The sequence below is a fragment of the Halichoerus grypus genome, chromosome 10 (genome assembly GCF_964656455.1).
Source record: "Halichoerus grypus chromosome 10, mHalGry1.hap1.1, whole genome shotgun sequence".
Classification (NCBI taxonomy): Eukaryota; Metazoa; Chordata; class Mammalia; order Carnivora; family Phocidae; genus Halichoerus; species Halichoerus grypus.
The window spans coordinates 123,701,064-123,715,273 of NC_135721.1; the positions used below are offsets into that span (position 1 = coordinate 123,701,064).

Genomic DNA, 14,210 nt, shown 5'->3' on the forward strand with positions numbered 1-14,210 from the left:
AACAAAAAGACGGAGATGGAAAAGACAGAGAGAGGCACCTGGGTGGCTCGGTTAAGAGACTGTGTCAGACACAATACATTTTAAAGATTCTAAAAGTTTTTCATGGATTAAAAATATATTCATCTATGGGGGCGCCTGGGTGGCTCAGTTGGTTAAGCGGCTGCCTTCGGCTCAGGTCGTGATCCCGGAGTCCCGGGATCGAGCCCCGCATCGGGCTCCCTGCTCAGCGGGAAGCCTGCTTCTCCCTCTCCCTCTGCCTGCCTCTCTGCCTACTTGTTCTCTCTCTCTGTCAAATAAATAAATAAAATCTTAAAATATATATATATATATATATTCATCTATGAAGAAAAAAGACTCAGACCGGTATTAGATTTCCCATCAGAATGGGGCACCTGGGTGGCTAGTTGGTTAAGTGGCTGACTCTTGATCTCAGCTCAGGTTGATCTCAGGGTCATGAGTTTGAGCCCCACGTTGGACTCCACACTGGGCATAGAGCCTACTTAAAAAATAAAAAAGAAGAAGAAGAAGAAAGATTTCTCATCAGAAGTGAAAAGCCAAATGCCCATAATGTAGTATATTAAAAGTTCTGAGAGTTTTAACCTAGAACTTTATTCCTGGCCAAATGTAATCAAGTAGGAGGGTAAATTTAAGACATTTTCAGACTTGCCAGGACAAGAGAAAGTTTGTCTTTTTTTGTAATCTTGTTTTTTTAAGGTATGGACAAAACATGGATGTCTTGGTTGTGTTTGCAGGACAGAATATAATAATGTTCACTGCATCAGTTAGGATATGCTTGGTTATGCTGCAGTAACAAATAACCCCCAAAATCTCAGAGGCTTAGGACAACAAAGATTTACATCTCTCTCATACTACACGTTGACGGTCTACGGGTGGGGGTGCTCTGCTCTCCTGGGACCCAGACGAATGGAGGCTCTTCCATGTGGAATGTTGCTAGGTGTAGCAAAAGGCAGGAGAGCATGAGTGTCTTCGTGCAGGGCATGGAACTCCCACAGCCATTAGACGCTCCAGCTGAGGGTGACAAAGGTCACTCCCTCCCACAACCCCTCAGCCAGCACGAGTCACATGGTGACACACAACTAAAAGGGGGTGGGGAACTTCTGAAATCAGCAAAGCTGACAAAAGGTGGAAAATAGAAGCAGGGAGGAAAGACAGAGAAAAAATACTGCTCATGCCTTCCGCTTTGGAAAGGGCGTCAAAAGGGATTGTCCACGTGAGGGAAGAAGAAAATAGAGGTTATGTTTATTGAACTTATGGGGAGAAACGAGAACTACAAGTAAGTATATAAATATCAACAGTAGAAGAAAGCAGGGAGTATAAGTAAACTTTACAGACAGTAAATATTGCCTAGCTATTGTTCATATTTAGGGAGATTATCACTAGAAAATCAAAATGATTACCAGAGGTTGCCCCAAGGGAGTTGGGATATGGGCACAAGAGTTTGCTTTTCATGGTAAACGGTCCCGTGCTGTTTGATATATCATCACACGTATGGACGTCTTTGCAGGGCTCTCCAGAGAACAGATAGGGATATGCATGTGTCTGTACTTGCGTGTGTATGAGAGAGAAAGAGAGAGATTTATTGCAGGAATTGGCTCACACACACACAGTCTGATGTCTGTAGGCTGGAAACCAGGAAAGCCAGTGGTGTAACAGACCAAAGGCCTGGGACCCCAGGGAGCAGATGGTGTAAGTCCTGGTCTGAGTCTAAAGAGCCAAGAACCAGGAGTGCTAGTGTCCAAGGGCGGGAGAAGAAAGATGGCCCAGCTCAGGAAGAGAGAGCAAATGCACCCTCCCTCTGCCTTTTTATTCTATTTAGGCCCTCAACAGATTGAGTGATCCCCCGCCCCCCCCCCCCAACACCATTGGCAAGGTTGATCTTCTTTATTTAGTCTCCGGATTCAAATGCTAATCACTTCCAGAGACACTCTCGCAGACACACCCAAGAGGAACATTTTACCAGCTCTCTGGCCATCCCTCAGCCCAGTCAGGTTGACACAGAGAACTCACCATCACAATGAACTCCATTTTGTTTCAAATAACGTAGTCTTTGAGGTCACACATACAAGCTTCACCACGTTGGGCCACTTTCCCAGACTTCGGCTTCTTTTTTTATAAAGTGGGGTGAGACTTTTATGAGGATTACGTGAAATCATGTATGGCAAGAGCCTGGCACGGCGCCTGACATGCAGCACACACGGGTTAGATTGGCGACACATCACACACCTCAGGTCCAGACTGGCTCTGTGCACAGAGATCTGGGCCCCAGGTCCTGACGGAGAAGGTTCTGGGAGACCGTCCAACCCACCTGCTTAGGCACGAGTGGCCAGCTCTTATCCACAGCCACACAAGGAGTCAGTCCACAGGACCAGGACTAGAATGGGCTCCTGTCTTCCCGCCCAGGGCCCTGCTGGCCAGCCCTACGGTCTCTGAATCAGAACCGAATTTGGCTCTGGACATAGAGAAGCATTCATTTGGGAGGGACGGAATCATTTCCTCCTGTGCAAATTTGTTTCTTTTTGTGTTGGCAAGTCCAAGGTGTTCTGACAAAGGTCAAAAGTATTTATTTTCTTTAATACTGTGGGGATCAGAGTGAGGCACAGATGAGGGTGAGCCAAAGCGGAGAAAGGAGAAAGAGGGGTGTTGCCAACTTTGAGAGCTGAAAGAGCTTCTTCTTATCACAGGAAATGGCTGTTTGGGGGGCACAGACGCAACCTCTGGTTTTCTATCAAAATCAGCAGAAATAACAAGGAGGGGAAACTAAGAAATCGTTGAACACAGATGATGCGGTTAAGGCCACCCTCCATCTGGTCCTGCCCACCTCCCCAGCTTCATCTCCCCCTGCTCCCTGCCCCATCTGACACCTGAGCCTTGCCGGTCCAGGGGCTGCTGAACTCCCCTATGCCATTCCCTCTGACTGGATTGCCAGACCTCAGTTCCTGGGCCAGTTGGGCCCTTCCTCTAGGACTCAGATCAGGTGTCTTCTCCTCCTCAAAGATCACAATGCCCCCCCCCCCCCACTGCCCCCAGCTCTTCTGTGCACCCACCACATCCCATCTTGCCATTTTTAAACTTATCAAGCTGTGTCAAAATTGCCCATACACCCATCTGTCTTTCCAATTGGACTGGAGATCATACACTGGACCCTAAGGCTCAGATCTGGCATTCAGACAGAATTATATTTTATTTGGCCTGCACTATTTGGGCCCACATGGAGTTTTTACATTTTTTTTTTTTTTTTGCATTCATTGCCAAAAATTAAAAATTAAGAGATTGCACATAAAAATTCCAAATTCTGGCTTCTCTTGACAAATTGGAAATCCAGTAAGATGCATACAATCCTTCACCCTTGAGGCAGCAGGCCCCTTTGGATTGAGCATGGTTCCTCTATTTCTCCGCAGTCCCCACCATGCCCTATGGTCTCTGCATTAAAGCCTCGTATCAGAGCTATTTGTCATAACTCTTGCAATACTGGGGTTTTTTTTTATAGTGGATTAAGGAAGAAAGTAAAATATTTATTTTACCCATGTTCCCTCTTCATACTTCATCCCCTTCCCTCATTTCCATCACCAGACTAGACCCTTAGGTACCTTGGCTTTCCACCCTTGCGCTAGGAGCGCCTTGAAAACACACAGGATGCTTATTCAGCCCTGTGGCTCCAACAGCAAGCACAGTGCCGCGCTCAGAGTTGGTCTCCATAAATGCTTGCTGGAATCATGAATGTAATTCTTGCTGTTAGAAGAGAATCCGCCTTAGCCATCCATTCAACAAATTTTACTGAGTTCATCTGTGTGTCCCTTTCCCTGACTTGGTGTTCTCTTTACTTTCAGAGTCCTGGATCCTCTTGTAACCCCCAAATAATCAAATGTCTCTGTAGATTGCCTTTAATAAAACCTTGCCCTTAGCAATTACATCAGAGAAGATCATAAGAACCATTGATTGGTAGTAGTAGTAGTATTACTAGTAATAAATATTTATCATTTAGTGAGAGCTTCCTGCGTAACCAGTCACTTGACATACATTTCCTCAATCAAGCTTTACAACTTTATTAAAGCAGCCTCCTTCCTGAACGATCTGCCACCGGGGCAATACCAGTGCCTAAAACTTGTCTTTTCATCTCACAGTCCAACTTTCCAGCAGGGGCTGGGAATTTTATTTTTTTTGTTGTTGTTTCTTAGTCACTATGACGTTTTGGAAGAGATTTAAAGCGGCCCTTCAGGCGGGAGTCAGTGCTCAGTAGCATTTGTTGGGGAAGGGATGAAAGAATAAACAATAGAATAGTCAGCACTTGGTAAATGGTTGATGAAGGAGAATCAAATGAGCTAATGCATGGGAAACTGATGCATAATCTGTGAGTAGTGGAAATTGTAACCGCGAGGGACAGCACTGCAGTCTTGTCCGCTCGCGCCATCTGCTGGACACAAGGTAGCACAACAGGTCTGTTTCTGCTTTAGCAGCGCGTGGGGACGCAGGCTTCTGGAAATGCCTGCAAGGAGCTGAGTCAACGGTGGGGGCTGGGGGTGGGGGTACATTTCAGCAAAATCTAACCATGCTAAGTGCTTTACATGCATTATTTCTCTTCATCCTCTGCTGTCACTAGAAGAGGCAGATACTACTATTATTGTGTCTTTAGAGATTAAAAATCTGAGACTTACAGAGGCTTACAGTGAATTCATAGTGTGTGAAGCCATATAGCTAGTGGGTATTTGAGATAAGACTCAAACCCAGCTCTGTGTGACTTCAGAGCCTATTGAGGGTGAGGTTCCCCAGGAATCAGACTCTAACATGGAGGTGTGCATGCAGAGTGCTCTCAGGAGCACAGAGGCAAGGGACAAGTCAAACTGCAATGCCGCCTTATGGGGGGCCTCAGCTGATGCCCACCCTGGGGGGAGGGAGGAGGAGTATGGAGCGGGGATGGCAAGGAGGCTGGACCTTGGGACTCCCACTTCATAGTCATTAGATGCAGTACTTGGGCTAGATTGTGCTCTTCAGCCAAGGGCAAGTCCCCAAGACGGACTCAGTTGAGCACCGTCAGCCCCCAATGCTCCCAGCAGCTGGGGGCTTAGGTGCCTCGGTCCGGGAGTGGGGCTTCTGGGCAGCATGCCAGTTTCCACTATGAAGCCAGTCACCTATCTTATCTGCAGTGCCGCTCAAATAAGGGGAACAGTTGGTAGGTAGACAATGTCAGTGGCACGCATAGTGGGAGGGGGACCGAAATCGCGAAAGGGGTTCTGCCCACCATTGGCTCAATGAACCTGCCATCCAGCTGCAAAAACCAGTGTGTTTTGACCAATTCATACAGAAATAATATATAGATTATTTCATGGGTTCCAAGCCATTAACAAAGAAGGAAAATACAATGTTCGGCTAGCTGGGCAAGTGATTGGTGATTCTTCACATCCTCAAATAAGGAACAGAGGGATTGAGGGCCACAAACTTGACTAATGCATTGGAGTAACTGATTTTTATTTTTATTTTTTTATTTTATTTTTTTAAGATTTTATTTATTTATTTGAGAGAGAGAATGAGAGAGCGAGAGAGCACATGAGAAGGGGGAGGGTTAGAGGGAGAGGCAGACTTCCCGCTGAGCCGGGAGCCCGATGCGGGACTCGATCCTGGGACTCCAGGATCGTGACCTGAGCCGAAGGCAGTCGGTTAACCAACTGAGCCACCCAGGCGCCCTGATTTTTATTTTTTTTTTTAATTTTTTTTTGAAGATTTTATTTATTTATTTGACAGAGAGAGACAGACCGAGAGAGGAAACACAAGCAGGGGGAGTGAGGGAGGGAGAAGCAGGCTTCCCACGGAGCAGGGAGCCCGATGCGGGGCTCGAGCCCAGGACTCTGGGACCTGAGCCGAAGGCAGATGCTTAACGACTGAGCCACCCAGGCACCCCTGGAGTAACTGATTTTTAAAAATTCACTTTGTTTTGGGGAGCCAGGGTGGCTCAGTTGGTTAAGCGGTTAAGCGTCTGCCTTCAGCTCAGGTCACGATCCTGGAGTCCTGGGATCCAGCCCCATATCAGGCTCCCTGCTCAGTGGAGAGCTTGCTTCTCCCTCTCCCTCTGCCCCCCCCCCCCCCCCCCCCCGCCTCCTGCTCTCTCTCGTGGTCTCCCTCAAATCCATAAAATCTTTAAAAATAAATAAATAAATAAATAATAAATAATCACTTTGTGGTAAAACAAATTGTTTAAAAATATTTCTGTCTTTCCCCTACGCCACCTCCATAGGAGAGAACTTTTTTTTTTTTTTTTAATCTTTTTTTTTTTTTTTTTAAAGATTTTGTTTATTTATTTGACAGAGAGAGATACACAGCGAGAGAGAGAACACAAGCAGGGGGAGTGGGAGAGGGAGAAGCAGGCTTCCCGCAGAGCAGGGAGCCCGATGCGGGGCTCGATCCCAGGACTCCGGGATCATGACCTGAGCCGAAGGCAGACGCTTAACGACTGAGCCACCCAGGCGCCACCTCCATAGGAGAGAACTTTTGATGCCGGAGGCTGGTGGGCTTGGTTATGCTCCTGCTTTAGCTTGAGGCAAAGCCCTGTACCTTGTTTCCGCACCCACTGACACTAGGCATGGCGGTGGGACTTGCTTTTCCCAACGGGATGATAGCAGTTTTGTCACAAGCAGAGGCTCGCAATGTGTTTGCATGGTTGACCTTGCCCTCTTGAGCTTCTATAATCCCAGAGAACATGGCCTGGCTAGCCTGCTAGTCTAAAGAAGATGAGAGACACGTAGAACGATTTTGACCTCGTCTACAGCTTGGAGCCAAGCCCAGGCAAGCCCCACTCAGCCCAGCCTAGATCAGTCAACCTGCAGAAGTAGACGTGAAAATAAATGATGGTTGTGTTATACCACTGAGTTTGGGGGTGGCTCATAATGCAGCAATAACTGATTGGTACACGTCCAGAGTCGTAGAGGATAACACACATGCATATGTCAAGAATAATTTCAACTCTGTATGATCTTTCCTTAAGAACTGTCTTTAGACCTTAATCTCCATGTAGGATGAGACTCATGCACTCAAACATGGAAAAAAATGGGCCAGACATTTTTCTTAGCATCTGTGGCAGAGATCAGTAAGTGTCTCCTGATAAATGTCTCCCTCTCTTCTACAAGGCAATGAGCAGTTCCAGGGTTCCCAAACCATTGGGAAACAGGACTATGAAAATCTGTGCAGGCCCCCAAAATGTGACACTGGTGTCTATTAGATACGGCCATGAGGATTCTGGACAAGGCAGAGTTTCCCTGAGGGAAGAGCCAGGGGTCATGGAGGTCAGAGGACAGGGACACTCCTCCTAGAAAGCAGGACCAACTCACCTGCCATAGAAAGATGAGTGTACAATTCCTGGAATCTGAATAGTATGTAGAGATCATCTCCCTTGTGCCTAAGTACATGGTGCCCCAAATGAATGCTCATCTTCCCAACTTCCCTTATAGTCAAGTATGGCCATGTAGCTGAGTTTTGCCCAATAGGATGTAAATCAGACAATCACATAGCAGATTGTAGAACCTTCATTAAGAGACAGCTGTGTTGCATCCAATACCTCCACCATTTCCCCTGGCCTCTTCCTCTTTTCTGTCTGGTTTGGATGCAGATGTAATGGCAGGAGTTGGAGCAGCTATTTTGGAACCTGAGGCGAACTTGGAACTAGCAGCTATGTAGAATGAAGCAACAAGATTAAAGGCACCTAAGTCCCAGAAGACTTCATGGCACATATCAATGCCGAACTTCTTGTCTCCCACTTTTACAAGAGTGGGGAAATAAAACAACTTCTAACTTGTTAAAGTCACTGATATTTGTCATCTCTTTTATTCACAGACAAACCTAACCCTTACTGATACAGCATCCAACTATTGACAATTCATAGTCCCAACATCTAACTAGAAGGAAAAAGATCTTTTCTTTGTTGTAACTGTTAGTAGAAACAATAGCATTTTAAAAATTTATATCTGGAAGCGGTTCAATGTGCTGGAAAAAAAGACTCGATTGGAGTTAGAAAACCCAAGTTTTAAACCCAGCACTATTGCTGATGAACTGTGTGATCTTTTTTTTTTTTAAGATTTTATTTATTTATTTGAGAGAGAGAGAGCATGAGCAGGAGCGGGGAACAGAAAGAGAGGGAGAAGCAGGCTCCCCAATGAGCAGGGAGCCCAATGCAGGGCTTGATCTCAGGACCCTGGGATCATGACCTGAGCCGAAGGCAGACGCTTAACCAACTGAGCCACCCAGACGCCCCAAACTGTGTGATCTTTGTCATATTTTTTCCATTGGTACAGTGAGAAGGTTGGAAGAGGAAGCAGAATCATCAATAAACATAGGAAAAGATGCTTACCTTCACTAGGAATAAGACAAATGCAAATTAAGACAAGCAGATACAATTTCACGCCAATCAAATTGGCAAAATCAAAAAGCCTAATAATTCCAGGTGTTGATGTAGATACGGAGAAAACAGGGATTTTCATACAATGCTGGTGGAACTGTAACTTGGTACAATCAATGTAAATTAACGATTTGTGGTGAGGCTGGAGAATGTGCATATATTATGATGTAGCAGCTCAACTTTTAAATATATACCCTAGAGACATTCTTGCGAGCGTGTCCCATGAGATGTTCTAATATGTTCATTGCAGCTTTGTGGAAACAACCTATAATCTCAATGTGTGTTATGGAAATAGATTAGATAAATACATTATGATATATTCAGGCAATGAGTACTGTCACAACAGTGAAAAAAATTTTTTTAATTTTTTTTAAGATTTTATTTATTTGACAGAGAGAGCAGAAGCAGGCAGAGTGGCAGGCAGAGGAAGAGGGGGAGGGAGAAGTAGGCACCCCACTGAGCAAAGAGCCCGATGTGGGGCTTGATCCCAAGATGCTGGGATCATAACCTGAGCCGGAGGTAAATGCTTAACCGATTGAACCTACCCTGGCGCCCCCATAACAGTGAAAATTAACCATATCTGTGAGTATGAGCATGTTTAGGTCTTGAAACCCTAATGCTCAATGGTAAAAGCAAAGTACACAATGTTACATATAACAAGATGGCATTCATATAAAAAACTTTAAGCCCAGAAAGCAATTCTACGTATTGTTCATAGATATATATGTATGTGGTAAAACTATTAAAATACGGTGGGAAAAAATATATAACCAATTCCAGATAGTGGTTTCCCCTGGGGAAATGAACTGAGGAAGGATATGAAAGTGATTTCAACTTTATTTACAATGTTCTGTATTTTTACTATTTAAAATTAGAAGCAAAACTGACAAGAGATTTGTCTCATTACTGCCTTATGATTTTGTATGTTTAAACCTTTGCATATATACATGAAAATGAAAGAATTGGAATAGAATGATCTAAGGTCTCATTCAGCCCTAAATTTATATGCACAAAACATACATAAAACATGATACAGTATACAAAGAATGGGGTTCAAATCCCAGATCAGTTGGAGGTCTTTCAGTTATGAGTGACCAACACACATACATATCACACCCACAACAAAATTTTCTGAAAGAAAAGGGAATTCATTGGCTCATGTTACCAAATAGTCATGTGCAGCCTTGGGTAAGGCTTGATCCAGGACTCAAAAGATGCCACCAGACCCATTTCTCAGCTCTTCCTGTCCACTGGCCCAAATATGATTACACAATTCCTGAAGCAGTATCCAGGGAAGAAGAGACAATCTGTGTCCCTGAATTATCAGCAGAAGTCCTTGCTAATAATTAGAGCACTTTTTTTTTAATTAAGTAGGCTCCACACTCAGTGTGGGGCTTGAACTCATAACCCTGAGATCAATAGTCACGTGCTATACCAACTGAGCAAGCCAGGTGCCCCCAAAATGCACTTTTAAGTATTGGTTTTTTGCTTATGATATTGGCAAACAGTTAAGTCATTTCTTGTCCTGTGGGAAGGAGACTTGAGGGGATATCTTCTATTTGGTTCTCCAGATTGGCTCTCTATTCTGCCTCCTCCTCCGTGTCCTAGGGTAGGGGGCAGGACTGCGTGGGCTATAGCAACAGACTCCCTGGTCCTCAGTCATCTGGTTCAGTTCCCAGTAGTAGACCAGATGGAAAAGAGTGATTTGAGCCATTTATTCCCTCGGCTCCTTCCTTGTGGGGCCATATTGGGCGGGCTTCACCCACCCCATTCCACATGACTCTCCTCCCTGTTCTACTCCCTGCTCTCTCACCTTGCTCCTTCGGCCCAGGGCTGGTCATAGCTCCGCGGTTACCGGCCCTGGAGCGCTGCACTATTCTTTGTAAGCAGTCTTTATTAAACTCTCTTTGGAATTCTCTTGTGAGTGTGCCATATTAAGATTCAGAGATATTCATCAGTCATTCCACTTCTCCTCACCCACCCTAGAGAAACACTCACACATATGCCTACGGGGCAAGTGCAAGGGTATGTGCTACACCCTTGTTTGCAATAAGAAAAAATTAGAAACAATTTAAACGTCTTCAAATAGGGAAATAGCTAAATAAGCTATAGTACATCCCTATTATGGAATATTATGCAGCTGTTTGAAAAGGAGATGGCTCTATTTGTATAACATGGAAAGACTTAGACTTCTAAGATATATTTTTGCATGCAGAAAGTAAGATTCAGGAGTGCCTGGGTGGTTCAGTCAGTTGAGCGTCTGCCTTCGGCTTGGGTCATGGTCTCAGGGTCTTGGGATTGAGTCCCGCATCGGGCTCCTTGCTCAGCAGAGAGTCTGCTTCTCCCTCTCCCTCTGCCCTTCTCCCTGCTTGTGCTCTCTCACTCTCTTGCTCTCTCTCTCTGTCTCAAATAAATAAATAAAATCTTAAAAAAAAGAAAGATTCAGTACCATCATAAATTATATTAAAATTATACCTATTTCTATAGTTTTATGAATTCTATAGAACTATGGGGAAATTTTCACTGCCCCTCCCTGTGGAAGGATTATACATCTCTGCCCCCACTGAAGTGGGGCTTGGCCATATGATTTGCTTTGACCAAGGAAATGTGAGTGAAAATGACGTGATACTTCTAAGCAGAAGCTTTTTTTTTTTTTTTTAAGATTTTATTTATTTATTTGACAGAGAGAGATAGCGAGAGAGGGAACACAAGCAGGGGGAGTGGGAGAGGGAGAAGCAGGCTTCCTGCTGAGCAGGGAGCCCGATGCGGGGCTCCGTCCCAGGACCCTGGGATCATGACCTAAGTTGGAGGCAGTTGCTTAATGACTGAGCCACCCAGGCGCCCCATAAGCAGAAGCTTTAAAAGCTTCCATCATTCTTTCTTTTCCCTCTGCTGTGAGATTAGCACATCCTGGCTGCTCCTTCAACCTATGTCCAGAGAAACAGCTGCAGCCAACCCATGACAAACATGTAAGGATCAAGAAATAAATCTTTGAGGGGCGCCTGGGTGGCTCAGTCATTAAGCGTCTGCCTTCGGCTCAGGTCATGATCCCAGGGTCCTGGGATCGGGCCCTGCATCGGGCTCCCTACTCAGAGGGAAGCCTGCTTCTCTCTCTCCCACTTACCCTGCTTGTGTTCTCTCTCTGGCTGTCTCTCTCTGTCAAATAAATAAATAAAATCTTTAAAAAAAAAAAAAAAAAGAAAGAAATCTTTGTTGTTGTAAGGCACTGAGATTTTGACGATGTTTGTTATTGCAGCATAACCTGACCTACCATGACTAATGAGCTCTGCTCTATAACTGCTACTTGGTTACTTTCGGGGGGGGGGGGGACAGGGGATGGCATTGGGGAGCAGGGATCACAGGGGACTTTAATTTTTAATCTTTAATATTTTAGTTTTCTTACAATGAAAGTATACCCATGCATCACCATGTAACAAAAATACATTTTTTAAAATGAATACAGCAGGTATTTTCTTACTTAAAATTAAATGCTAAAAAATATCATTCTTAAAATACACACACAAACACCCAACAAATTAATGGTTCTTTTTGCCCAGCTGGCACTCTGAAGAAACAGACTGGAGGCGGATAGCTCTGAGAACTTTCCAGGGCTAGAGGAAGTACTGGAGCATGACAATGCCTTGCCACTTTCTCTGCAGGTGGAAATAGGCAAAACCTAGACACACTGTGAAACTTCTTTCTGGTTCATTTATCATGAAATTGAAATGCAGACTCATAATCTTTTTTTTTTTTTTTTTAGGTTAATGATGCCTGCGTCCTCAATGACCTCATTTATATGAGAGCAAAGGTGATTATGTGACCAAAAGTCAATTCAGCGATCTTGGAGAATTCTGGTCTCCTGACACAGTCTACTCTTCTGTGGCAAAGTTAGTGAGAGCCATGGGAGCTCTGTTTCTGATCATACCAATCGATCTAAGTCAGGATTTCAGCCTTTGTTCCATTAAAACAAAAAGCCAAAATGGGTTGGATGGATATCAAAGACCTCACTGAGTTGACCTGTCGTAGACTACCCCACAATTTCAACTTCTTATTCAAGCCAGACAACAACTCTCTGGTCTTTGAACTCTACTTTTGACCCAAATGTCAGTGGCCAGACGTGCCCAGTCCCCAGCTTCATGGGCAGCAGGAGTAGCCCTAACAACCCTTACCTCTCAATCACAGCTGTGGTGACTTTAAAACAAGAGTTGTCCCTTCCCTGCCCGCCCCCTTCCCGCTCTCCCCAAGTTGGCAATGCCAACTCTCTCAATGAGTCTGCAAGCACCTAATTTCCTATATTAAATTCCTTTCTGCTTAAAATATCTTGAGTGGTTTCTGCTTCTGTCTCCTACACAGAACTCTGACTAAATACAGGTTGGAAGATGATATTAAGAAAGGAGACCCAAACACACACACACACGCACACACACACACACACACACACACACACACGAAACATAAGAAAAGGAGAAAAAACAAGATTAGAAAATCATTCCAAGAGCTCAGATATGTGAATAATTGGGAGTTCCAGAAAGTAAAGACATAGAAAATAGGAGATGGAAGAAAGACATCTTCAAAGAAAGAATTCCCAAAAATATCCCAGAGCTGAAGTTTTTCAAATGGAAAGAGATCATCGAGAAACAATTAGACATTATGTGCCTGCTGATATGATGCAATAGGAAATACACAATCTCACCTGTAAAATATTCTTGCCAAAAACTGAACTGGAATCTACTACAGGATATTCAAGGCATGGTGTCACATTTTAAAAAACACCGCAAGGGCCCAATCAGCCAAATTCAAACTGTGAGAAATTCTATGGGATAATTTACCCAGGTTTTTCAACCAAATCAATTGTATTAAAAAAAAAAAAGAGGAGGAGTAATTGTTACAGATTAAATGAGAATTAGCAACTAAATACAGTTGGTAGACCTTGAATCCTGACTTAAGTAAGCCAATATTAAAAAAGTCATTTTTGAGACAAATAGGGAAAATCAAACATAGACAGTATGTTAATTTCCTTAAGTGTGATCACAGAATGGCGGTTATGTCACTATTAGTTTTTAAATTCTCTTCTGATAGAGAGATCTGTTAGAGCTACATACTAAGGTATTTACAAATACAATGATAAAATATCTGGGATTTGCTGTAAAATCCTCTTGCAAAAATGGTATGAAGGATAGGGGCGCCTAGGTGGCTCAGTCAGTTAAGAATCTGACTCTTGGGTGCCTGGGTGGCTCAGTTGGTTAAGCGACTGCCTTCGGCTCAGGTCATGATCCTGGAGTCCCTGGATCGAGTCCCGCATCGGGCTCCCTGCTCCCCAGGGAGTCTGCTTCTCCCTCTGACCCTCCCCCCTCTCATGTGCTCTCTCTCATTCTCTCTCTCTCAAATAAATAAATAAAATCTTAAAAAAAAAAAAAAAAGAATCTGACTCTTGATTTCCACCCAGGTCATGATCTCGAGGTCATAAGATCAAGCCCCACACTGGGCATAGAGCCTGCTTTAAATTCTCTCCCTATGTCCCTCCCTGTGCACGTGCTCTCTCTCTCTCTCTCAAAAAAAAAAATGGTATGAAGGATAGATCAAATATTAAAATAAAACTGGGTGATGGGTACGTGGACTTTACTGTTCTACTTTTGTGTTTGAAAATTGTCATAATAAAAAGTGAAAGAAAGAAAGAAAGAAAGGAAAAAGGAAGGGATGGAGGAAATAAGGAAAGAAAAGGAAGGGAGGGGAAGTGAAGTGGGAGGAAGGAAAGAAGGAAGGAAGGAGGACCACTGGGTGTCTCAAGCCTATTAACCATGAAATTTCA

The 14,210-nt window shown here is 44.1% G+C and overlaps 1 long non-coding RNA gene across 1 annotated transcript in view; it reads left to right on the plus strand.

Annotated features, from left to right (window-relative positions):
• LOC118522778 (uncharacterized) overlaps positions 1-12,718 on the plus strand; it is a 43,234-nt gene extending 30,516 nt beyond the window's left edge. The window contains exons 2-3 of the long non-coding RNA XR_013442064.1: positions 11,959-12,060; positions 12,162-12,718. This is a non-coding gene — a long non-coding RNA (uncharacterized LOC118522778). The remainder of the gene's footprint in view (positions 1-11,958; positions 12,061-12,161) is intronic.
• Positions 12,719-14,210: the final 1,492 nt, after the last annotated feature.